At 51.5% G+C, this 1871-nt stretch overlaps 1 protein-coding gene across 7 annotated transcripts in view; it reads right to left on the minus strand.

Moving 5' to 3' along the window:
- The window catches only part of ERBIN (erbb2 interacting protein), a 239031-nt gene extending 237219 nt beyond the window's left edge, over positions 1 to 1812 (minus strand). For 4 of the 7 annotated variants that reach the window (XM_019517772.1, XM_019517773.1, XM_019517776.1 and 1 more), the window contains exon 1: positions 1705 to 1812. The gene's annotated coding sequence lies outside the window, so the exon portion shown is untranslated. The remainder of the gene's footprint in view (positions 1 to 1704) is intronic. The other 3 variants (XM_019517777.1, XM_019517775.1, XM_019517778.1) reach the window with 1 other exon arrangement.
- Positions 1813 to 1871: the final 59 nt, after the last annotated feature.

A 1871-nucleotide genomic window follows, 5' to 3' on the forward strand; every position in this document is an offset into this window, starting at 1 on the left:
CCCCCCCCCCCCCCAACAGCATAACTCAATTTGGGGGGGATTGGGAAAGAAGTACATTAAGTGAAAATATTTCAGTAACAAAGCAATATATAATTTTAAAGATTAAACAGTGAAAGTTATATAGGGTGGGGTACACAAGCTCCCCCTACCAGAGACTGAATGTTTTATACTACATAACTAAACTGAAAAAAACTGTCAATTAAAAATATACTGCCATCTATTTTTTAAACCATTAAAAGATGCTGCTGATTACCCAGAAGGATCAGCTTCCTGATTACAACCAACACTCTGGCAATGAAATGAATGGAATTCTATGACGTAGCCCTTAGCTGTAAGCAGTAGTGAATTCCACTTTCATCATTAAAGAAGGGCCTTATCACAGCTACCATGGTGACAAAACACTAGTGTAAAACGTTGCAGCCCCAACTATAAGGATCTATTCTCCAGCACATCATAGAAAAAATATGAAGTGCATCAACAGACAACCAAAAGGTCTGAAAAGAAATAAATTTTCCACAAACACACTGATTTGCAACTACTTTTGTCATGCACTGCTACAGTTTTTCCTCCTCTTAGAAACTTAAGTCATTATTGGGAATGAAGCACTGCTTTGGAAAGTGATCGTTCTTTGTAAAAGGATTACTCTATTTAGGCTTCATTGCTTTTCTGCCAAGCCTAAGCCATATAAGGAAGCTGAAGTTCACTGCCATCTATTTTGTTCCAGTCCTTTCAAGACGTTTATTGCTGCCCGCAAGGGTAAACCTGTAAGCTGTACACCAGATCAAATGTGTATTACCGATATACCTGGTGTCTAAGATCAGCTGAAAGTTATCATTTTTCTACTAAAAACAAACTATCAAACCAGTCTGTGTCAGATGAACAAAACTTTCACACAAAACACAAACCTGCCTTGTTATTTAACTGGTGGTCCCTTGTCTACCTCCGATTGCACTCAGACCCAGGTGTAGGTAAGTTCACACAAAAAGGAAAGCTTAAGATGCCTTGTTGCAAAACTCAAAACTGAACCACCCTACCCCCCCAGCACCATACTGCTCAACTCCACAAGCAGCCGGCACTGTACACCCTACCTCATCTCATCACTCAAAACAAACCACAGTCTGTCAGGTTCACCTCACTAGGGACAACGCAATTCCCACTGGTTTCTACCAAAGCAAACAAGCCACTCCACAGCCTTGGCTTCCCAGACCTTTAAAAAAAAGTTCACAGCTTCCTGCTTCCTGGATATAGTCTCTCTCTTCCCTGCTCAAGCAGCGCGGGGACCCCGGTATATCTAACATGTGGCAGCAGCTCCTTGAGCCCCCTTAAACCACAGCAGGCCGAAGAGCGCATAGAAACTTGGCTCCGCAGCGTTGTATCGGCTCCCCCACGGCGCACAGCAAGCAGCGGCCACGACACGGACGCTCCGGAGCTCCTAGTACGAGCCGGGGACAGCGCCCGCGGGCTTCCTCGAGCAGTGCCGCCGGCGGGCAGGCGGCCTCCACCTGGGCGCTAGGAACTGGCGCAGGCCCAGGCTGGAAGTTGGTTCCGGTCCCCAGCCCCGCGCCCCGGCAGGGCCCGGCCGCCATCCGGAGCCGCCTGCGCGGAACAAAGGAAGTTGCGCCCCGCGGGCCCCAGCCGCACAAAGGGCGGCTCCAGGCACCGTCGCCCTCCCCACGCGGCTCGCCCGCCCCTCGCCCCGCTCACCTCGGCCCAGATTCCGCGCCGCTACCGGGAAGCGCCACTGCCGCCACCGCCGAGTTTCCCCCGCGGGCGGGCAGCCCCGCAGCACCAGCTCCTCCTCCTGCGCTAGGCCGGCGCCCCGCCGCGCCGCCCCGGCCCCTTATTGTCCTGCCGCCGCCGCCAGGGGCCCG

This window comes from Gavialis gangeticus, unplaced genomic scaffold, assembly GCF_001723915.1.
Source record: "Gavialis gangeticus isolate Ggan-Ray unplaced genomic scaffold, GavGan_comp1, whole genome shotgun sequence".
NCBI classification, from domain to species: Eukaryota; Metazoa; Chordata; order Crocodylia; family Gavialidae; genus Gavialis; species Gavialis gangeticus.